General features: G+C 34.2%; 1 protein-coding gene across 3 annotated transcripts in view; it reads left to right on the top strand.

The window, feature by feature from the left end:
• The first annotated feature begins 2,403 nt into the window (after window positions 1-2,403).
• FAM83B (family with sequence similarity 83 member B) overlaps window positions 2,404-23,829 on the top strand; it is a 105,217-nt gene continuing 83,791 nt past the window's right edge. Inside the window, exons 1-2 of one of the 3 annotated variants that reach the window (XM_003769167.3) lie at window positions 2,404-2,709; window positions 2,849-3,023. The gene's annotated coding sequence lies outside the window, so the exon portion shown is untranslated. Of the gene's footprint in view, window positions 2,710-2,848; window positions 3,024-3,048; window positions 3,152-3,187; window positions 3,289-23,829 lie in introns of those variants that run through there. The other 2 variants (XM_031964708.1, XM_031964709.1) reach the window with 2 other exon arrangements.

Raw genomic sequence — 23,829 nt, 5'->3', positions numbered from 1 at the left:
TTCAAGTAATTAGTTAACAGAATGTTTCAGGGAAAAGGTTTCTAATCAGTGGGAGAGAGAATTAACTTCAATGGACCAGAGCATGTGATAGTTATTGCTTTTAAATGCTGGCTAGAATTCTTATAAAGAGTTTTTTTGTTTTCTGGTGTTACTTCTTCTTGATATGGAAAAACAGAAGGGAAGGGAATTTTCAGAGGCTTTGTGTCCTAGTGTATTGGCCAATTTTGTTTGCCTGGGTAAAAAAATCAATCTGAGTAGTGTTTTTTTTTTTTTTTTTTTTTTTGGGGGGGGGAGGGATTCTGATTGGACAAGAGAGAATACAACCTGATGAATAACTGGCTGGTGGGGTCTGTATAATTTAGAGAAATCCAGTTTAATGAGTTATTCACATTAAAAAACAACAATTCCTAAACATTCTTTTAAGATTTATTGCAAACTGAGAGTTTGTAAATGTCATGCTTGAGTACAGAAAAGTATTAAGGAAGTTGAGAAGGGTGAGGACCAAGAGTCAAGGGGTGTGATCAGAGGAACAGGCTGTTTCTTGTTGTGGTTATTGTTTTGTGTAGAAAATCCTAAATGGATTCATCACATCAAAACCTGTAGTCCAGGATCTTGAATTACTCCAGACACAAGGATTTTCCTCTTTAATGTTTTTTTTTTTTTTTTTTGGGGGGGTAAGGTTCTTATAGATATGCTTACTCTTCACCACAGATATTAAATGCACTCATGGGGGAATGTGATCTAGGTTTTCATGTGTATTTAAGTGCATTTTTTATAAATTTGCTTTGTTATATTTATATCTATGACATTATTTTTTTATCTTTTTAATTAAATAAATGGCTATATCTAAGACCTAAAATGTGACTACAATGAATGATCAGTTGTATAAATATTACACATTATGAGTGATGTTACCTTGGAAGAGATTGATTGTTTAAAACATGTCAAATAAGGATTCAAAATCCAGAGAGCTGAGCAGGAGTAACTTATTCCCTTCAAAAGAGTCTATGTTTTTCTGAAAATTGTGGGGTTGTGGTCTATCTTTGGTAATCTAGACTTCTCAGAAGGCATGTTGGAGTGAATGAATTCCAAGAAGTTAGTGTCACTAGATCCTTGCAGGGGTCCTCAAACTATGGCCCGAGGGCCAGATGGGGCAGCTGAGGACGATTATCTCCCTCACCCAGGGCTATGAAGTTTCTTTATTTAAAGGCCCACAAAACAAAGTTTTTGTTTTTACTATATAGTCAGGCCCTCCAACAGTCTGAGGGACAGTGAACTGGCCCCCTATTTAAAAAGTTTGAGGACTCCTGCTACAGCAATAGCTATTGGAGAAAGTGGCAAATCTAGAAGACTCACCTTCCTGAATTCAAATCTGGCATCAGAGACTTTACAATATTTGTGACCATTAAATCACTTAACTTTTTTTGCTTCAATTCTTCATTTATAAAATGAGTTGGAGAAGGCATTGGCAAACCATTCCAGTATCTTTGTCGAGAAAAATCAAATGGGATCACTATTAATACAATAATACAAATATTGTATTATTTCTGTGAGTGGCCATTCAATGCCACATTACCAATTGGGAATCACTATACAGTGTGGGGAATTATCATACAAATTACAAATTTGGGTGACCAAGACAACACATTACATTTTGTGGGTTGTATATTTATTTTGCCTATAGTTATCTCCCACTGGTGAAGTCATTTGTAATGTTACATTGCATGAGTACATTTACTGGAAATTTATTTCCCCAGAATGAGAAACACATATTATGTAATGCAATTAATAAACAAGCAATGGAAACTATCAGAAGTTTTGTTATAACAGCTAATTTTGTGACTCTCTTTGGAAGAAATGATGTAGCAAATCACCTATCAGACTACTTCAGTATTTCAGGATTTTCTCAAAAAAAAAAAAAAAATTCAAGATGAAAAAATCCTCTCAAAACAGTCCCTGATTATATTGAAGTAAATTCTATCTTACACTTTTCTCTATACAAAAACTTTAAAATTATATCTATTAACGTAACATTTCAATTTTCAATACTCCATTCAAAAATATATTTTAATAAATAAAATGTTTAAGATTATTAAAAACGGAAAAATTGCAAACTGCTATTGGTAATACAATCTTAGAAAGACAGAGGGAAAAATCAAGACTAAAGAATTCCTAGTGACTACGTTTTATTTTGTTGTTTTGTTTCACATTTTTATGGGCATCTTATTTTCTACTTTCAATAAGTTGCTCTTTTGGGCGGTCGCAAATATTTTAATAGGGCTCAAACATAATTAATACTGATATAGTGTAAAGAGGTTCTCGTAATTTAAACCCAACCTTTAGGGCATATTTGAAATCTTAGAACTGAAGAAGCACAGAAACCTTATCTGTCCAGCACTCCACTTCCTGGTATCTGGAAATGAAAATAGCCCCAAAGTTAGGCCGGTTTGTGTTTGTATTTTCCTGGAATGGCATCTCTCTTATCTATACTGCGCTGCTAAGAATGACCCCTCAATGCTGAAGGTAGACACTGAACTCATACTTTCCCTATCTTCTAAATTGTTCCCACAAGTCTTCCATTGTGCAATGCTAGAAGGCAGGGCTGAGAAGGAGAGACAACTACGGCCCTGCCCAGTTTAGTCCCAACCTCTTCCCAGGTGAGAAAAAACTTTCTTCCTGGCTCTCCCAGTCTCTCTTGCCTGAGTGCAGGTGAGTGTTGTGTATTTTGCCGGGAGCCAGGGGCGTGAGGGCGGCGGCGGCGGCTGCGGGGAGTGGGGGGCGGTGAGGAAAGAAAGAAAAGCTTTTTTGTTTCCTCAGAGAGGGCTGTTTTTTTTTTTTTTGAGTTCAGACAGGTTCTCTGGAGTAACTTTTGGCTGCATGAGCTACGTTTGGTGTGACACGATTACTTGACATGTTACAACTGGCTTCCCGACCCGCCTGCCCACAGCTCAGTACTGGGTTCTTCCGGAGAAACTCAGCTCTGGCTGTTGAGATGAGCTCGCTTTGGACTTGATTTTTCCCAGGTACCCTCCCCCCACGTCTCCCTCCCCTGTACTTTCAGTCTCCTGGGGAAGGAAAACTCAAAACTTTCCCGGGCCCTTTCTGTGGGACGGCTTCCCTTCCCAGGTCGAGTTGGGGATCCGAGTTCAGCGTAAGTGGGGATGGAAACTCCCTACCTTGAGGCTTAACGAATTGGGTCTGGGATGGGGAGCTAGAGTGCTAGCTCTAGCTAGCACTAGTAATGGGACTTGTTGTATAGAACCTAGCTTGAGACGTGCGGGGAAAGTGGTGAGAGATCCTCAGATTCGTATCGCTCTTTGGGTGGGTGGGTGGTGGATTGGTGAGCGGGGAGGAAGAGTGGGAGGTTGAAGGAGAATCGCCCTCTTGCGCTTCACTTACTTTTTTTCCTACTTTTATTTTTCACGTGGTTTTGTTTCGGTTTAGTTTTGGCGCCACCCGACAAGTATGGGGTTTGGAGACTTTCGGTTTAAGATAGGGTCCAGAGGGAGGAAAAGGCACAAGTTGGATTGAGTTTTGAGACTTTTGTAAAGCCCATAGGTATTGCGGGACACAACCAGAGGATAAGGGGGCTAGACGTAGCAGCTAGAGGGAAAAGGTCAGACTGGACAGTCATTAGGAGGCACGGGGAAAAGGGGTATTGGAAGTTTGAGGACCCTCAGTTTGAGGCATACTTTGGGATGTTGTTTAAGTCTGGAGAGGTGGGGGATGGAAGGGGATTAAAAACGCGATCTGGGGCCTGTCTCCTCCAGGATGGGGAGAAGGGCTTTGAAAAAGGAGCTGATAAAACTGGAATGCACAACTTCCTTTGACTATTAGCTGTCCAAGCCTGCCCGGGCTTTTTAAATTTAATTTAATTTTTATTTTTTAAACATGCCCTACTGAGAAGAGAATTTCATCTTTGTTTGAATTTCGTTAAGGGTTTTGCTGATCTTGAATGGGGAAATGGGAAGATGAGGGAGTTGTGGGTCCACATGCCAGTCCCGGGAATAATCAAATCATTTGTTGCTATTGGGAAGAAAGAGAAGGGAGGGAGAGAGAGGGGAAAAAGGAAGCGGGGAAAAGGAAGAGAGAAAAAGGGGGAAGGGAGAGAGGGAGAGCAAAAGGAAGCTTGCATTTCTTTGCAGCAAACTGGGAGACCTGATTCTTATTATCTTAGACGGAAAATTGAAATTTTCGTTTCCAAGTGAGAAAGCTGAGTTTCACTGAGCTTAAGTGACTTATTCTTAGCCTTTAGGTAGTAAAGGCAAAGGTTTGTTTTCTTCAAATACACTGTATTTTCTAAGAACTAAAATGGCTAGAATGGTATATGGTTATTATTTGTGAGGAGGGGTGTTGAGATCTTAGAATTAGTATTTACTTTAAGAATCAAGAAATGCAGAATCTTAAGCAAAAAGATTTTTCAGGTCATTGCATGTTACTTCTCTACTTTCCATTAAGGAACCAAGTGGAAAGGGTACTCATAAGATTACAGATAAATGACTAAACATCCTGGAATATTCCAGCCAGGTTTTTCATAAAATAAGTAACTGACAAGGAAAGGGAATTAAAATAAAATAGTGTGAAAGGGGTAAGGAATTCAGATTCTGGAATGATTTTGATTTTTCACATCAATCTTTGTGAAAGAAAATTATCTTGCGTCTTCCTTTCTCCAATGTCTAGGCTTGTGCTCACTGGTGATATTGATTAGTTTTGTGTGTGTGTGTGTGTGTGTGTGTGTGTGTGTGTGTATTTATTTATTTATTTGGTTCTGGCCTTTCATTATCTGACAGACTAAACTGGTCACATCTACTCTGTAAAGAAATATATAAATAAAAGCTCGTTTTTATCCCATGCAAAGGGACACTTCACACAGGTGGTGTGCACACACCCAGAAAGGGTACACCCAAAAGAGCCTGAGGGGATTGGGTGTTGGTTGCCTTTAAAGCAGATAGGTCTTGGACCGCATTGGTTGTGAATTTAATTATGGGAGGTGCCACAGTTTGGACAGTAGCTCAAAAAAATTGCACACCTGCTGGGAAACCAGAGCCATCTTTGCTGACTCAGTTAACCTTGTGGGATGGAATTATATTTTTGCATTCATTATTTTAAACATGTCACTAAAACATTGTAAGCTGGCTAGCTCATTTTATGATTCACTCTTTCCTGTGCCTTGACTTTAATATTAATTCATCCAATCAATATTCATCCTTTACACTATCCCACCATCATTTTAGTATTGTAGGATTATAGAATTATAAAATCCACAGATGGAATGGGCCTCAGAGATTATTTAGTCCAACCTCTTCATTTTATATATGAAGAAAGTTAGATCTAAGGAGATTAAAGGATTTGCCCACTTATACACACACACAGTTAAACATGTTCAATAGCATACAATAACTAGTTCTAAAAGATTACTAAAAAAAATCTCCCCTCCTTTTTGTTGTTGTTGTTTATATTTTCAGTACTTCAGGCCTTGCTGATTAATATCATGTACAGCTAGTTTCTTGTTTAAAACATTTGTATGCAAACAGAAAACGGCTTTTATAATCTAATAATTATTTTTAAAGTGACAAGCTGATCCTCTGGCTATTCAAGTTTGACATTGCTTTTCATGCAAATGTACAAAATATGAATAATATATTTCAGAATTTCTAAATTGTGTTAAAAGATATTATTGTACATGTATTTTGAAATATTTGAAGCTTTTATAGTTTGGGATTTTCTGCATAAATTTTCATACATGCTAACACAGAGAAGTTCATGATTTGCCAAGGGTCACTCAGTGGTAATAATAGTTTAGCATTCTTAAGCATAATATTAGGGCGGGGAAAGACATGAGATGCCATCTTTGCTATCATACTCATTTTTATAGCTGTTACTGAATTCTTGGGCACAGAAGAGAGAGAGAGGAGAGAGGAGAAAGAGAAAGATGAGGGAGAGAGAGAGACAGAGACAGAGAGAGAAAGTGATTTGGTAAGATAATAGATAAAAGATATATGATTTGAACCCATTTCCCAGTCCCAAATTGAGTACTCTTTTCTACTACATGCTTCCTGCTGCCTCTCCCTCACTTTATACTTAACAGCCATTACTCAGATGGATCTGTGATCTTCTTACTGTGTATGATGCCTCCAAGTGAGGAAGGTTGAAAGCTATCCACACTTGTTAATTCTATGTGGCATCAGTCATGTCCTCTCTTAGGTTCATTGCAGAAAGTATAATCCATGCTTCTCAGACCTTCCTCAGTTATTTCCTCATAGAGAGGCTACCAAGAAGAACATACAGTCTGTTCAATATAGTCCTAATTTTGGCTATGTAATAAGCCATATTGAAGTTTTTCTAATTATATTTTCCTGTTGTTTTTGAGAGTTCCTTATTGTGATTTATCTTGCTTAGATTCATTTCCTTTTTTGCCCTATAAAGACATGCTCATTTTAAAATCTTCAGCTATTGTAGTGTTTGATGACTTGTCACTATCTAATAGTCATTAAAAATAAATCTATGTAAAACTTAGATACCTAGTCTGCTTGTTCCAGTTGTTATATTAACATGCTATATATGGCCTTTCATCATTTTCCTATTGAATGTTTTGGGGGAGGAAACAGTATAAAAAGGAAAAGGATTAAGCATTTTTTAAAAGCTCCTATAATGTGTAGAGTCTGTATTTAGCAATATCCAAATATTATTTCATTTGATTCTCAAAACAACCCTGGAAGTTAGGTTCTTTATTATCTTCATTGTATAGTTGAGGAAACTGGGGCAAACAGAGGTTAAGTAACTTATTCAGGTTCATGCAACTAATTAATATCTGAGAGTAGATTTGAATTCAGGTTTTCCTGACTCTAGTTCTGGGACTTCCAGGCCCAGTTCTCTATCTACTATGCAATCAACGGTTTCTTATATATGTACTAACTTTAGAATAAATAGTAAAAGCTAGGAGTTCCTTATTTTTAGGCTCTACTTTTTATTTATTTTTTTTAGTTTGTTTTTTTCTGAGGCAATTGGAGTTAAGGGACTTGCCCAGGGTCACACAACTAGGAAGTGTTAAGTGTCTGAGACCAGATTTGAACCCAGATCAACCTGATTTCAAGGCTGGTGCTCTATCCACTGTGATACCTAGCTGCCTCTAGGCTCTACTTCTTAACCAGTTATGCCACTTTGGAAAATGTTTTGTGACCATTTATTCACTATAAAATTAAGAAATTGTTTCCAGGGTCTTTTCTAAATCTGATATTCTATGATCAATTCTTGTTTTGAGTACTTTAGATACTATTGATGGAAATATCCCAAAAAGTATAGGCAGTAAGTGACTTATTTTTCTCATTAAATCAACCTTTCCAGAGTTTGAGTTTTTCACAGCAGCATGGGCTACTTGTGAAGTATAACTATTAGTCATTGGGAAGGTAAGGCAGCTAAAGAAAGAGGCATCTTGCAACTTGAAGATTTTATAGAATCATTCAGCATGGGGATATTTGTTTGGGTTGTCATTCATATACCAGACATTGGTGACTTCCTTTGTCTCTTATTATTGGTTAAGCTGCTTTTTCCTGATGTTTTAATGGGATTAATTTTCTTGAGTAAATGAAAATCCTGGCAGGTCACTTAGAGAAGAAAAAAAATTGTTAGAAACCAAGCACAGATTGGTAGTATTTTCTCTCCTATCTATCTTTTTTTCTTTCCTCTTTATTTTCCCTTATTTTCCTCCATTTTTCTTAATTTTTAAAAATTTGCTAATAATTAAATTCATGTCTTCAGAATTATTTATTTAATCATTTTATGTGTATCAAAATGAACAGATGTGTACTGTGTATCTGTGTATGTATATACCTTTTGCATTGTTTGTGGGCAATATGTTCTATATATCCTAGTATACTTGGGAGAGTGACATTTGATGGGTTAGTGTAAACTGATAAATTGTGAATTGGCATAATGGCAGTGGCATAAATGTCCTAATTTGAAAGATGAGGAAAACTAACAATCCCTCTGTTGCTGATCTCTTATAGCAGCAGGATGGAGGGACATAGTAGTCAGCAACTGAGTTAAGTATCTGTACTTCCAATGAAAATGTAATTCAACAAGCATGTATTAGGTGCTAAGTGTAGTACAAAGGGAAGTGTGTCAAATAAGAATTCAGGGAACTGAATTGGGTTGTCATCTTTGCTTTTTACTACATGTGTAATTGACTAAGTTTCCTTACCTTTAAAATGGAAGAATTCAACTGGATGATCTTGGAGGTTTTGTTCACTTCTAAATCTATAATTCTATGATTTTATGTACAAGGCACTGTGCTAGATGCTAAAGGTACAAGGAATAAATGAAAAATTCCTATTTAGAATTTTTTATTCTAATGCAGAAGAATTTAGTGGTCTCTATCAGAATAAAAGATTATGGATAGGAAACACATTAAAAGATGATTTACAAATTGCTAATATATTTTAAAGGAATACAAGAAATATGCTAGTCTAATAGATAGATTTTTGGTATTTACTAGATGATGAGTGATGAGTGTTTCTTTCTCTTTCCCTCCATTTTTCTTCCCCTCCCTTATCTCTTGTATGATATGTGTATATACACACATATATCATACAAATAATGTATTTGTAATTCGAGAGAGGTAAAGAAGTGATGAAGTCATATCTGTTTTAGTCTACTTAAGAAATCATTATATAAGCCATATGAGTATCTTATTTTATGTAAGTAGACATTCCTAAGCAAGAACCCCAGTATCAATATGCTGGCAATATTTAAATTCTAAGTCTTGTTAATTAGTAGATTGACTCCCTTTTAAGGATTATCATTTATGACAGATAATATGACAGAAAAGGAAAATGGCAAATATTGGAAAGAATGAGGGAAAACTGAAACATAGATGAATTATTGGGATTGTATACTGATTGAATAATTTAGAACTATTCCTGAAGGACTATAAAATCATGCATACTCTTTGACACAGCAAAAGCACTATGTATCCAAAAGAATAAAATAAGAAAAACAAAAGGACCTAAATGTATAGAAACATTTATAGCTGTAATTTTAATGGTGATAAAGAATTGAAAATTGAGAGATTGCTTACCAATTGGAGAATCATTGAACATGTTATAGTATGATTTAGATGGAATACGATTGTGCTTTAAGAAATGATCAAGATGTTCTCAGAAAAACCTGGAAAGACTCAAAGAAATTGATGCAAAGTGAAATGAGCACAACCAGAAGAACATTTTACACAGTAAATAGCTATATTGTATGATGTTCAATTGTGAATTACTTAGCTATTCTTAGCGATACAGTTTTTCAAGTTAGTTCTAAAGAATTTATGATGAAAAATGCTATCTCACAGCCAGTGATTGCTGATTAAAACACAATGTTTAAAAACAAAAACAAAAACTCTTAATTTTTCTTGGGTTTGAGGGGTTTTTTTGGTCCATGTTTTTTTTTTTTCCCCCTTCATAACATGATTCATATGGAAATATATTCTGCATGACTATACATGTATAATCTATATCAAATTACTTACCTTCTCAGTGAAAGAAGATTGGGAGAGAATTTGGAACTCAAAATTAAAAAAAAAAATAATGAATATTAAAGGCTGGCTATTTTTACATTTAGCTGGGGAAAACAAAATATTAAATTTTTAAAGAGTTATAATCTAAAGATTGTCCATTGAAAAATCAGAATATTTGCAAAACAGTCAGCAGGATGATTTCAGAAAGGTCTAGAGAAATTTACTTGAACTGATACTAAATGAAGTGAGTAGAACCAAGAGAACATTGTACACAGCATCAACTAGATTATGTGATGATCAACTGTGATGGACTTGACTCTTCAACAATGAGGTGATTCAGGTCGATTCCAATAGACTTGTGATAGACAGAGCCATTTACATCAAAAAAGAAGACTGTGGGAAATGAACATGAATCATAGCATCGTATTTTCACCTTTGTTGTTGTTTGCTTGGTTTTTTCCCCCCCTCATTTTTTTTTCTTCTTGATCTGATTTTTCTTGTACAGCATGATAAATGTAGAGATACAGAAGAATTACATATTTAACATATATTGGATTACTTGCCATCTAGAGGAGGTAGGTGGGGAGGAAGAGAAGGAGAAAAATTTGGAACACAAGGTTTTGTAAGGGTGAATGAAGAAAACTATCTTTGCATGTATTTTAGAAATAAAAAAAGCTATTATTTTAAAAAAAATCAGAATATATTTTGAATAAAAAATAATTAAACTAGTTGTTTGACCTAGACATTTCATTGAGCAGTAGATTGTTCTGAAAGATGATTTTGTAAGATTATTTTCTTTAAAGTTTGATACCTAGGAAAATAGAGACACATTGTCCAGATGCAGGGTATTTGTATGGCAGTATGGTCGTCCCATACACATGTAGACACAGTGTATTAAGTCTAAATGCATAGTAGATTAGATGCTCTTGGGTGATATCCTTGTGAATTGTCAAGAATTTGCCTTTGGAGTCAGTATCTGAGTTTGAAATCTAGCTCTACAATGTACAACTTGTGTGACATTGGGCAAGTCATTTTGCTTGTCTGAGCCTTAGTCATTCATAACATGAAGGATTAAATGACTTTAAATGTCTTTTTCAGCTCCAAATCTATGACCTTCTCATCTTAGTTTCTTGATAATATAATTAACAAATAGTTTTAAGTACTTATTTTGAGATAATAATTGTAAAGTGCTAAAAATGTCCCACACATTAAGCACCATACAAATATTAGTTATTTATTATGGCTTTGATGATGCTTATGATTGTTATGTGCTAAGTACTTCATGGTGAGCAAAACAGTTTAACAGGGAAAATGGTTAATTTGTATGCAAGTATATAAAGAATAAGTTTAAAGAGAATAAATACAATGTAGTTAAATACCAAGTCATTTGGGAGGGAGTGTGCTATCAGTTAAGAGAGTCAACAATAATGATGTCACTATCAACTTAAAAAAATGCTATTCCCACAAAACAACTTTATATCCATTTTCTTTATTCAAATTTATAAACACATGGACATGGACAATTTTGTTTATATTAGAGAGGGCAGCATTTCAAGCACAAAAAAGTTATTAGCCTGAATTTAGACAGATGACTTAGATATACAATTTCTTGCAAGTCATCATTTTTCATAAAGTGTAGGCATCCATTGACTTTGGGTGATTTATTGTGTTGATTGTTTCAGTGGAGAGAAGGGACATATATGAGACACTATGGAGGTAAAAATGAAAATATCTGATCACAGATTGGCTATGTGAGATTGCATGAAAGTTAACAGTTGGGATTGATGCAAATAATTTGAGCCTGCATGATTATGAAGATTATGTCCTCAATAGTGATAGGATTCTTAGAAAAAGAGGTAAATTTCTGGGAAAGATAATTTTTTTTTTTTTTTTTCACCATGTTGAGCTTGAAATCCATAAAAAAAATTCTGTATCTAAATCCTTATACAAAATAACATGGGTAGTAAATCATAGGTTGGGAATTTGAATTTGGATCCTCCAAAATCCAATACATTCTCCCCACAATTATCACATTATTAGATTGTATTTATTTTCGTGGAGGTCATGGCTACCTCTCCTTTAAGGCAAGAGCATAAAGGCAGAGTCTGGGTTTACAGACAAGTTTATTTGATAAATGAAAATCTGGTAGATATTCTTTTGGAAACATTATTCATAAATATAGAATGAATCATATCAGTTACAATGAAAACCAGGTTAACCTTTTGGGAATTCAAAGCTTTATTTATTCTAATTAGACTTTGTAGGATAGAAAGATTAATTCACTGGATGGAAGAAACCTCAGAGACCATCTAGTTTGATCCCTTTATTTTTAGAGGTATAGTAATTTACTTGCTCTTTTTTCTTATTCAGAGATAAAATAAGATGAGTAGCATCCTGATGCCTAATATTGCTAAAGTAGAATTACTATCAACTTTTATTAGGTTAATTTGTGAAATCAACTTATAATTTGCATACAAAACACACTTGTTTTAGTCTTGTTATAATCTTATCCTAATGATTTATCAAGGTATAGTATCTTGACCCTCAATCTAGAAATTTCTCTGTATTATAAGATAGATTTTCCTAGCTCCAAGGTCTGTTATTCCATCTGTATGTGATGTCATGCTGACTTATTCACAGTAACAGTAAATCTAATTTTTCATGGCAGGGATATGTTTGGTTTTTCTTGTTATTGCTGTTTATCTTGAGTATTCTCTTATTTGTGACCTTATATCTGCTCATCTGCCAATAATTTGATAGATTTGATATCAAAACCTCTGTGTTTGCCTTTTGCACAAGCAAACTATCAATCATTTGAGTAAAAAAATATGTTCTATCAGATAATTAAATTGGCATCGAGAGGAAAAGATGTACTATGAAGAGGACGCTTGTCAGCTCCCAACTCTCTTTTCTCATTGGGCTTTTTTTGCCTATTTTCATTTGGAATATTGTGACCTTTGAGAGCATATCTCCATATTTTTAACATAATCCAAGGGACCCAAGATGATAAAGAAAAGCCAGGAAGCTACTCAAGCTCTCCCAGTTTCCCTTGAAAACCACATGAAACCAAGCTTCTGAACAGAGTCTGATACAATGAAACTACACTTCAGGTCAAGATAGATGGGAAAAACTTCAAGAAAGGTCAATCTCACTGGGGTGAAAAGGGTGTTCAGCCCAGCTCAGATAGACTCTAGAAAAAGGGGTAGGAGGGTCTTAATCACAGCAAATCATCAGCTAAGACCCTTATTTGGCTCAGTAGAAGAGCAAATCAATGGGACAGTTTCCAGTCCCAGCTTAGAAGACAAAATAGAATTAACCAAATGGAAATAGAGATACCAAAAAAAGCTAACTGAAGAAAATCTTACTCTAAAAGTTAGAACAGAGAAAATGGAAGCTAATGATTCCATGAGACAGCAAGAATTAAACTAAAAAGAATGAAAAAAATGGAAGAAAATGTGAAATGCCTCATTGGAAAAACAGCTGATCTGGAAAATAGATCAAAAAGAGACAATTTAGAAATTATTCACCTACTTGAAGGCCATGACCAAAAAAAAAAAAAAAAGTCTGGATAGCATTCTTCATTATAGCATTCCTTATAGCATTATAAGGAAAACTATCCCAAAATTCTAGAAACATTGGGGAAAATACTCACTGAAATAATCCAGTGATTATCTCTGTAAAGTAGATACCCCAAGGAACACTTTTGTGAAATTCCAGAACTACAATATCAAGATAAAAAATACTTCAAGCTGCTAGAAAAAAAAGAATTCAAACAGTCAGGATTATCCAGGTTCTGGCAGTTTCTACAATAAAGGATAAAAGAGTCTGGAATACCATATTTCATTCAGAAGGCAAAGGATCTAGTGTGACAATCAAAATTAACTGCCTAGCAAGACTCAGTATCATCTTTCAGGAGAGGCTATGGAGCTTCAATGAAATAAGAGACTTTTAATCATTTGTATTGAAAAAAACAGAACTAAACAGAAAATTTAACCTACTCTCACAGGACTCAAGAAAAAAATAGAAATGTAAACAAGAGAAAAATATATATTATTTAAAGGTTAAACTAGTTACATTCCTAGAAGGGAAAACAATATCTGTCACTGTAGAGAACTGTATCTGTCACTGAGGGAGAGAGAGGGGGGCATCACATGATTGAGGGTGTGGTTGCAAAAACATTAAGGGGTAGAAAAAAGTCTATTCTGAAAAAAGAAGAAAGGGGAGGTATAATGGAATAATTCATTCACATGTAGAGGTGCAAAAGACCTGTTACAATCAAGGGAAAGAAGGGAGGTGTATGAGCGTTGTCTGAAGCTTGATCTCATCAGTTTTGTCTGTAAGAGGTAATAACTTAGTCATTCAGTTAGATATAGAAATTTATCTAATACTATAAAGAAGTAGGAGGAGAAGAGAAGGCAGAAACATTAGGGGTAAAGGTGAGAGAAGGAGGGAAGGGTTAGTAGAGAAAAGGTAGTGGATGGAGTGGAGAAAAAGACTAAGACAAGGGCAAAGGGTGATAGGCAATAAGGTAGTGAGGTAAAGTGGGTTAAAGAAAACATTTAGGAAAGAGTGGTAAGGGAAAACAAAAGCATGTAAAGGGGAGAAAATCGGATGGAGGGAAATACACACCTGGTAAATCATAACTGTGAATGTGAATGGAATAATAAAATGGAAGCAAATAGCAGAATGGATTTAAAAAAACAATCCCACAATATCTTTTTTATAAGAAACACATATGACACAGAAGGAATACAGAGTAAAGATAAAAGACTGGAACAGAATTTATTTTCCTTCTGCTGAAGTTAAAAAAAAAAAAAGTAATTCTGATCTCAGATAAAGCAAAAGTAAAAATAAATCTTATTAAAAGAGATGAAGAAGGGAAGTACATCTTGATAAAGAGTACCATAAACAGTGACGTAAAGATACTAAATGTTTATGCACAAAGTGGTTGAGCAGCCATATTTTTAGAGAAGATTTCAAGACAGGTAAAACTATTCTAATGGGGGACCTCAACCTTCCCTTCTCAGAATCAGACAAATCTAACCACAAAATAAAGAAAGAAACTAGTTAGGTTAATATAAACCCAGAAAACCTACAAATGATAGACCTCTGGAAAAAACTGGAATAGGGACAGAAATGAATACGCTTTTTTCTCAGCAGTGCATGGCACCTACAAAAAAATGACCATGTATTATGGCATAAAAGTCACAAATGCAGAAAATGAAAAATAATAAATGCTTCCTTTTCCAAGACCACAATGCAATAAAAATTTTATTCAATAAAAGGCAGGGAAAGACAGACTAAAAACAATTGGAAATTAAATAGTGTGATTCCATAAAATGAGTGGGTAAAACAACAAATCACAGAAACAATCCATACCAAAACCTATGAGAGGCAGCAAAATCAGTTCTTAGGGGAAATTTTATGTCTCTCAATAGCTACATGAATAAAATAAAGAGGAGATCAATGAATTGGGCATGCAACTTAAAAAGTAAGAAAAAGAATAAATTAAACACCCCAATTAAATATCAGATTAGAAATTCTGAAACTCAAAGGAGGGATTGATAAAATTGAAACCAAGAAAACTGTTTAAGTAATTTTTAAAAATTAAGAGTTGATTTTCTGAAAAAAAAATAGATGAACCTTTAGTTAATTTGATTAGAAAAAGAAAAGAAAAAAAATCACAAGCATCAAAAATGAAAAGGATGAACTTACCCCCAAGGAAAAAAGAAATTAACATAATTATTAGGAGCTATTTTGCCAAATTATATGGCAGCAAGTCTTACAATCTAATCGAAATGGGTGAGCATTTACAAAAATATAAAATAATATATAAATTGCTCAGATTGATAGAAGAGGAAATAAATTACTTAAATAGACCCATTTTAGAAAAAAAAAATTAACAAGCCATTAATAAACTCCCTAAGAAAAAATCTCCAGGACCAGATGGATTCACAAGTGAATATTGTTACAAAAATTTTAAATAAAATATTTAGGATAGAGATTACAGCAACTTATCAGCTGGATAATACACTAAGTGGGATTTATACCAGGAGTTCAGGGCTGGTTCAATATCAGGAAAACTATTACCATACTAAGAATATACTGAAAAAAGCAAGTCATGAATTATTGCTAATTTTTAGCACTGCGTTTCTTTTTTTTTTCTTTATTTTTTGGAAGAGTAAAATTTACATCTTCATTACATTAGAATTAATTGAAATGCCTTCATGAAATTGCTTCTGACAATTTCATTTTAGCAGCAATTAAATAGTTCAAAACAGTTTTAATAATGTTTGTTGCAAAAAAAAAAAAAAAAAAAAAAGTGCTAGGAAAATCCTCCATATCTAATGACAGGGTAAATGTAAGATGATTTTACTCCACTGAATTTTCATATGACAACTTCAGTTATCCTATTGATATTATAATTTCTGTATTTCTGTCCTTTCGGGGAACTATGAGTTTTAGGTACCTTTACCAAGTTTTAGAGGGAAAGTATTTACAACATTTTAGGTAGTATTCAGGTATCCTCAGGAGAAGATAATTCCTTCCAAGAGGCATCATGATCCTTTCTCATCTCCTGGTGTTTACAGGAGATGAACTCCTGTGTACCAGAGATGTCTTCCTTGTCCCACCAGATCTCTGTTACTATGATATTTCTCTTCCTAGTCTTTTTTTCCTAACAACCCAGCATGGGAAAGGGTTTGTTCACTTTACTATTTTATACCTATTGTAGAACCACTTTATGTGCTATCATCTTTTCCCAAAACGTTTTGCCCCAGATGAAAATATCTCTTGTTAATAGGATTCTCTAAGCATACTATCAAATCATCTGCAAAGAGGGATAGGTTTATCTCCTCATTGCCTATCCTAATTTCTTTAGTTACTTTTTCTCTTCTTTTTCCTTAAGCCAATATTTCTAGTACAATAGTGAATAATAGTGGTGATAAAGGACATCCTTGTTTCACCCCTAATCTTATTGGGAATACATCCAGCTTCTCTCCTTTACAAATAATGCTTGCTGTTAGTTTTGGATAGGTACTGCTTATCAGTTTAGGAAAACTCCCTTTATCCCTTTAGTAGTTTTAATAGGAATGGGTGCTGTATTTTGTAAAAAGTTTTTTCTGCATATTTTGAGATTATCACATGATTTCTGTAGGGTTTTTTATTGATGTGTTTAATTATGGCAATAGTTTTCCCAATATTGATCTAATCCTGCATTCCTAGCATAAACTCCACTTAGTCATAGTGTATTATCCTGCTAATAAATTGCTGTAATCTCTTTGTTAATATTTTATTTAAGATTTTTACATCAATATTCATTAGGGATATTGGTCTGTAATGTTTTAACTCTTCCTGATTTAGGAATCAGTACCATATTTGTGTCATAGAAGGAATTTGGCAGGACTCCTTATTTACCTATTTTTCTAAATGGTTTACATAGTATTGGAATTAATTGTTCTTTAAATGTTTGGTAGAAATCACTTGTAAATCCATCTGGCTCTAGAAATTTTTTCTTAGGAATTTCACTGATGGCTTGTTCAATTTGTCAAATTCTTAGACTATTTAAGTAATTTATTTCCTCTTCTGTTAATATTACATTTTTGTAATTTACATTTTTGTAAATATTCATACAATATGATTAAATTGTCAGACTTGCTGGCATACAGTTGGGCAAAAGAGGTCCTGATTATTGCTTTAATTTGTTTTTCTTTGGTGGTAAGTTCACCCTTTTCATGTTTGATGCTGGTTGTTTGTTTTTTTTTTTTTCCCTAATCAAATTAACCAAAGATTTATTTATTTTGTTGATCCCCCCCCCCAATAAAACCAACTCTTAGTTTTATTAGTTTAATAGTTTTCTTAGTTTCCGTTTTATTAATCTCTTCTATGAGTTTCAGAATTTCTAATTTGGTATTTAATTGAGGGTTTTAAATTTGTTATTTTTCTAGCTTTTTAGTTGTATGGCCCAATTCCTTGATCTCCTCTTTCTCTTTTTTATTCATGTAGCTATTTATAGATATAAAATTTCACTTAAGAACTGCTTTGGCTGCATCCTATAGGTTTTGGTTTATTGTCTCATTGTCATGCTCTGGGATGAAATTATGGATTGTTTCTATGATTTGTTGTTTCCATGTGATGAACCCTCTAACTGCCCCAGTAAGATAGTTCTCAAGAGTTATAAATATTATTTGCCCATCTAAGAATGTTAACAGTTTATCTTTTAAATAAATAAATAAAATATATATGTATGTATGTATTTTCCCCTTGTTTACATTTCTATATTTTTCTTGAGTCTTGTGTTCAGATGCCAAATTTTTGTTTAGTTTAGTTTTTTTTTTTCAAGAAAAATGATTGATACTCTCTTACTTCATTGAAGATCTCTCTCCTCCTCTTAAAGATGATGTTGGCTCTTGCCAGGTAGTTAATTTTGGTTGTAATGCCAGGTTCTTTGGCTTCCAGAATATGGTATTCCAGACCCTCTGATTTTTAATTGTAGACACTGCCAGATCCTGGGTAATCCTGGTTATTTCTCCTTGATATTTGAATTGATTTTTTCTGACAGCTAGCAGTATTTTTTCCTTGAAATTATAGTTCTGGAGTTTTGCCACAATGTTCTTTGGGGTTTTCCTTATGGGATCTTTTTCTGAAAGTGACTGATGAACTTCAGTTCTAGTGTGTCAGGGCCATTTTCCTTGATGATTTTTTGAGGAATGCTATCCAGGCTCTTTTTTTTTTTTTTTTTTTTTTTTTTTTTGATTATGGCCTTCAAGGAGACCAATAATTTTAATTCTCTCTCCTGAATCTGTTTTCTAATTGATTTGTTTTTTCAAATCTTTTTCCAAAACATTTTACATTTTCTTCCATTTTTCATTCTTTTTAATTTGTTTGACTGATGTTCACTGCTAAATAGAGTCATTAGCTTCCATTTGCCCTGCTCTAGTTTTTAATGTTGATTTTCTTCAATTAACTTTTAGTTAATTCTATTTTTGAAGGTGTTGTTTTCAATGGATTTTTTTTTTTTTGCATTTGGCAAATTGTATTTTTTAAGGAATTGCCTTTCTTATTCATGCTATTGACATACCTCTTGTGTACCTTTCATTTCTTTTCTCATTTTTTTTCCTTCTATCTTCCTTATTTACCTTTTAATGTATTTTGTGAGCATTTCCAAGAAGCCTCTTTAGGTTTGAGAACAATTGATATCAATCTTTGTGATTTCTTCTTTGAACATTTTGTCCTTATCTGAGTTGATGTTTTAATCTTCTCTGTCACTCTAATAGCTTTTTATGGTCAGGTGTTTTTGTTTGTTTGTTTGTTTGTTTGTTTTCTTGTACATTTCCTTTCCTCTTCTTTTTGTATTTCATTTTTTTGGTACTTTTGTGGTCAAGCTTTGCTCCTGAGGCAAAGGGAGTACTGTCACATGCTTTTATGTAATTCTGAACCCTGGTTTCCAGCACAGGAACCCCTCATGTTTATTGTTTTGCTCACAGCAAGGGTTAGCTTTACCTGTTTCCCCCTACCCCCCAGGAAATAGCCTGCTTTCCCAGAATTTATCTTCTGAGCTGGGGACTCCCCACTGGTTTGTTGTGCTACTGAGCCAGAACTGAAGGTCTCAAGTGCTGATCTGCTATGTTTTAAGACCCTCTCTCTGGCTTTCCTATACTCTGTCTGAGCTGGGCTAAACACCCCTTTCACTTCAGTGAGTATGAGCTTTCTTGAAGTCCTCCCAATCTATCTTGAACTGGAGAGTAGTTTCATTCTGTAAAACTAAGTTCAGAGGCTTGGTTTCATGTACTTTTTGAGGGAAACTGGGAGAGCTGGAACAGCTTCCCAACTTTATGCTGCTCCATTCCTGGACATTCAATGATAGGTTTTCAATATTTTTTATCCTTCACTAAAAATGAATTATATTTTCATCTGAAAAGGCTGCCTAATACAGTATAACAGTACATTCTACTTCTGATCAGTATTATTATTTTTGTATCTCTTGTTTCCTATTCCTGCTGACTCCTCTATTTTACTTCTATTGCTACCATTCTGGTTAATCTACACATCTTTCTATGATCTCTTTGATTTCTCCCTCCCTATAACCTTATCTTTGTGCATTTTTCTAAATTTGGAAGACTTTTATACCCTTTTAAATATATGTGTGTGTGTGTGTCTGTGTATGTGTATATATATACACATGCAACCCATTCCCAATGACATTAGGGTTCCAGTTTGGCTCTTTTCAACAGTGAAGTGATTCAAGGTAATTTCAGTTGACCTGGGATGGAAAATGCCATCTGCAACCAGAGAGAGGACTATGGAGACTGAATGTGGATGCATGGTATCTTTACCTTTGTTGTTTTTGTTTTTGTTTTATTTTTTTTTTCTTTCTCATATTTTTCCCCTTTACATCTGATTTTATTTTTGCACTGCATAATGAATCTGAAAATATGTTTAGAAAAATATGCCCCCAATAGCTGTCTTGTGGAGAGGACAGGGGGAAGGAGAAAAATTTCCAATACAAAGTTCTGCAAAGGTGAATGTTGAAAGCTATCTTTTCATGAATTTGGAAAAATAATAAGATTATTATTAAAAAAGAGAAAGAGTGATTAAGGTTTCAGAACTACCAACCTTTCTCCCCTTTTTAATTGTTCTGTTTCCTACTCAGTTTTGCTTTTTTAGAATCATGTCATACTTAGCTCTACCCCAATTTCTCTTTTGAACTACCTAATTACTAATAAAAATCTTAAACATAGGATTTAAATTTGCATGTATAAATCATAAAATATTTGTCCTTATTGAGTCCATTGTTCTTAGCCTTTGATGTTTACCTTATATTTCTTTTTGCTCTGATATGTCAAATTTTCTATTAGATTCTCAAATTTTTTTACAAGAAAATTCCAAAACTCTGGCAATTCATTGAATGTCTATTTTTCAAAATTATTATTCAGTATTATGCTTAATTTTGCTGGGTATATTTTCAGCTGCAGTCTCAATTATTTTGCTCTTCAATATTTAGTTCTCCAAGAACTCTGTTCTTTTAATGTAGCCACTGCTAGGTCTTGTGTGATTTTAATTGTAGCTCCGCAGTATTTGAACGTTTTGGATTTTTTTTTTCTTGTTGCTAATCGTGTTTTCTTCTTCACCAGTGGGTTTTGGAATTTGGCTATGATATAAATCTGTAGATTTTCCTCATAGGATCTCTTCAGGTAATAACTAATGAGTTTTTCTATTTCTATGTCCCCTCTTTTTCTAACACTTCAGGACAATTTTCTTTGATTACTTTATGTATTATTGTATCAAGATTCTTTTTTTTTTTTTGATCATAGCTCTTAATTAGCACTATTATCCAAATTTTTTTTCTTGAATTGTTCTTCAGATCTATTGTTTTGCTATGAGATGTCTCATTTTCTCCAATTTTTTCATTTTTTATAATTTGTTTTATTATTTCTTGGTCTCTCATAACTTTGTTGGTTTCCCTTTGTCCAATTCTAATTTTTAGACAGTCATACTCTGGAACTCTTTTTTTAGTTGGTCGGTTTTCCTTTGACAATATTTTTTGTTTTTCTTGGATGTGCTCTTTTAAAAATAGTATTTTCCTCAATCTCTCATTTGATTTTTAAAGTCTTTTTTGAGTTTTTCTTTGAATTATTTTTGGACAATTGGCCATTTGGTAGTCGGGGCTTTTTTATTTCAGCATTTTCCTCTGAAGATGAACCCCAATTCTTTCTATTCCTATAGTAAGTTTGTCTGGTTGATTTTTTTCTCTTTTGCCTACTTATTTTTACAAATTTATTTATAGGACCTTGTTAGTAAAATCACCACTAGTCCTAGGGTTGGGGATTGCTGCCTCTGTCCTCAGGTCCTCTTTTAGTTCTCTTCGAACGCAGAAGTGAAGCCTAAAACTCTGCTGGGCTGTAAGTGCCACATTCTGAAGCATCTCTGCTCCATTGCATCTGCACTCACTGGAGTATATGCTGATTTGTTCTTGTTGCTTCTTGGCAACACAGGTGTGTGTGTGAAGTCTCTCAGCAGAGTTTCCCAATCTTCCCTGATTCATACCTGGACTCTTCATACTGTCTGCCAGATATCCTATGATATGGAGAGGTAAAAATTCTTGTGCCTGGGGCTAGCCCCAGTTTTTCAGTGGAGCTACCCTGGATGTATTTATACTTACACAGGTCAAACTACCATCCTTATATGTTTCTTTGGATCTTTTCTGATTGTCCCAGGAAGACCACTGTTCTGCACCAGTTTTTTTTTTTTGTTTGTTTGTTTGTTTGTTTGTTTTTGTTGGCTTGTTGGTTTGTTTTTTTTTTTCCCTACATTTGCCCTAAGGTGGTATTTTGTCTTGTTTGAGTCTTTGGACTCAAGTATTTGGAGAGCTTAGAATTTTCTTTGCTATTTTGCCATCTTCTCCAAATCCCTTTCTCTAACAAGTTGTTTGTTTTCTTAAATATTTCTCAGTTAGATGGTATAAAATATTTACCAAAACACTAAAGTTTAACATCTTTTTAAAACTGAGTTGCAAATTATTTCCTTTCACTTATCCCTTCCCCATTCCTTGAGAAGGCAAGCAACATTATTAATTATAAATGTGAAATCATGAAAATTTTATTTCTATATTAACCACATTGCAAAGAAATACATGCACATGAACAAAAAATTTTTAAAAACTTAAAAATATATCGTTCAATCTCCAATTCATCTGAATTGGAGAATGGCTGTTATTTTTATAAATTTGACTCAGTTCTCTATATGTTTGAGAAATGAGACCTTTACCAGAGAAACTTGCTTCAAATTTTTTCATAGTTAGTTTTCTTATTTCCTTCTATCATTCACTCCCCATTTATTCTGTTCTCTTTTTCTTTCTACATCCAATTAAGTGTATTTTTTATTCCATCTTTGAGCCGTTCTGAAGAGTGAAGGTTCACTTCACTCCCCTCTAGTTGCCTCCTCCTCCTCCCCATTATAAAAGCTTTTTTCTTGCCTTTTATGTGACATAACTTACCCATTTTTACTTTTCCATTGTTCTTTCTTCCAATACATTCCTTTTTCGCCCTTTAATGAATATCATATTTTTCCTAGAGGCTTTAGATGTTGCAGCTTTGACTTTGTTTGTCTTAAGTGTATATTTTGCTCATCCTTGTCAATAGAGTAACTTTGTATGGTTAGAATTTTTTTCCTGTTTGCTCATTTTCCCAGCCTATTATTTAACATTGGACTTTTTCTTAAATAGGATTCTGCTTTCAGGGTAAGGGATGCATTATCCCCAGTTTCATGAGTTTTAAGCAACTGTTTTTGGAGATACCTGTAGGGACCAGTAAGTTTTCAGTTCTTCCAAGATGATATCTAAGGAGAGGTGCTTACTGCTCTCTTTGCCTATGCTCTAATTTGTGACCACAAGCACTCTTTCTTTCCTGAAACTGTGAGGAGGTTTTCTACTCCACTGTGACTACAAGCACTAGTATAATAGTGTTCTGCTTTATCTTATCTTAAGTCCTTGCCACCCAGTACTGGGTGTGTATGATCAGTACTGCCTCTGTGCTTGCAAAGAGACTCCTCTAGTCTCCTTTGGAGTAGTCATTTTATCCCCTTATCATCTGTGGGCTGAGAGCTCTGGAAGAAATTACTGCTGTTGTTGATTCAGTGGCTCCCAAGCCTGTTCCTGGTTTTCTGGGGCTGGGACTGTGCTCCACTCTCACCCAGATCAGTAGATCTTTCTTGTCAACCTTTTAAGGTGTCTTGGACTGGAAAATTGTTTTGTTCTTCTTTTGTGAGTGTGGGTTTTGCGGTGTGTGAGTGTGAGTGTGAGTATTTGTTTAAATTCATTATTAAAAGGTAATTGGAGGAGTGTTGAAGAGAGTTTAGGCAAATTCTTGCATTTAAACAGCCACCCCTGCTCTACCTCTCTAAGGATTTTTTAATCTTTTTTTTTTCCTTCAAGTTAGGATAAACTGGTAGATAATTTTTTTTCTCACCATCCCAGTTACTGGTTCATTGTCCCTCATGAATTTGCTTCATATTACTTAGCATTTATTGGTATAGAATGCACCCAAGACAGCTTGGTTTAGTGACTAAAAAGTTGATCTCAGAACCAGGAAGACCCTGATTTAAATCTTACCTGTGACATATAATGGCTATGTGGCTTTCAATGAGTCACTTAATTTTTTTTTGTGCCATCAGGCAACTCTAAGATTCTAAGTTGAAGAGAAGTTACCAGCTGTCAGAAGAAATGTCACTCTCCAAGGGCTTCCTATAGTAATAAACCACAGGTGCAGAAGCTATTCTTTATTTGCATATTTGTTGTATGGTCTTGGTTGAAGTTGGACTTAACCAGG

Source organism: Sarcophilus harrisii, chromosome 4 (genome assembly GCF_902635505.1).
Source record: "Sarcophilus harrisii chromosome 4, mSarHar1.11, whole genome shotgun sequence".
NCBI classification, from domain to species: domain Eukaryota; kingdom Metazoa; phylum Chordata; class Mammalia; order Dasyuromorphia; family Dasyuridae; genus Sarcophilus; species Sarcophilus harrisii.
This window is presented reverse-complemented; position numbering and strand designations above follow the sequence as displayed.